This window comes from Aplysia californica, unplaced genomic scaffold (assembly GCF_000002075.1).
Source record: "Aplysia californica isolate F4 #8 unplaced genomic scaffold, AplCal3.0 scaffold00036, whole genome shotgun sequence".
Lineage (NCBI taxonomy): Eukaryota > Metazoa > Mollusca > Gastropoda > Aplysiida > Aplysiidae > Aplysia > Aplysia californica.
This window is the reverse complement of record NW_004797306.1, coordinates 252,589-253,687: the sequence shown is the minus strand read 5'-3', so window position 1 is coordinate 253,687 and position 1,099 is coordinate 252,589.

Here is a 1,099-nt window from a genome sequence, read left to right as displayed (position 1 = left end):
TTCTTCTTCTTCTTCTTCTTCTTCTTCTTCTTCTTCTTCTTCTTCTTCTTCTTCTTCTTCTTCTTCTTCTTCTTCTTCTTCTTCTTCTTCTTCTTAGCTCTACCAGTAGTTGGAGATTTTTTTCTGACCTTTCTGCAATAAAACTCTCTCTTGGCATTCTGCCTGCCTGCGTTGTTTTGGCTCCAAGCCAGGTATCTATGTTAATGTTCCCAGTTCCCATCTTCTGTTAGAACTCCCCATCCTTCTCTTGCCACATTTGCTTCCTTCCACTTCCAGAATGTTTCTTAAGTGAATCATGGCGTTTGATATATCTAAAGTAGTTAAATTTCAGCTTCAATAGGCTATGTTCTGGAGGAGCGTTAGCGTTTCTGTAGATCTACATAAGAGTATTCTTCCCAGTAAGTAGTTATTAAGTACATGTACCTGTCATATTCCATTCCTTAGTTTCTGCCTTCAATTTATTCTTATTGTTCTTCTGTAACATTTCGCGCTCTTAGAATGACAAGGTTTTAATTTTTAACTCCACATTTTGTGAGAACTGAGTTACACACTATACATTACCCGGCACTGACACATATATGTCCTGTGAACTGTGTTAATACGGGCTCGAGATGTTCAGACCTGTAGTTTTTTTTTCACCATCTGACGCATAACAAATCAGGTGTAAAAACATTATACATGCACCTACAAAAGTGTGAATCTTTGAATCTCATTTTCTTAAATTTATGAGGCATGAAATTAGAACCCTGGCATTCTATGGGCGCAATATTTCTTATTTCGAAAGCTATCGGTAGGCCTAATCCTTAATTTAAAAACAAAAAAGTTAATTGGTGACTATACTTTACAACAGTTACTCATCATATTTTATTGCGGTGAGGAGGTGAGGAATGGTACTTCTTAGAATTTTTATCTCAGTAATTTATTATCTTATAAAGTTAAATAAGACACAGTAAGAGATGAGTCTTTTTTCGGAAAGGAGCGGGGGAGGGAGGTAGTGAGCAAGACAGAAGGAACGATTAGCCTAGATGCAACAGCTCATAACGTAATTTCTTCTGTTTTTTGAAAGCGGGATAGAGCTGAAGGAGAAGGTGTGTGTGTG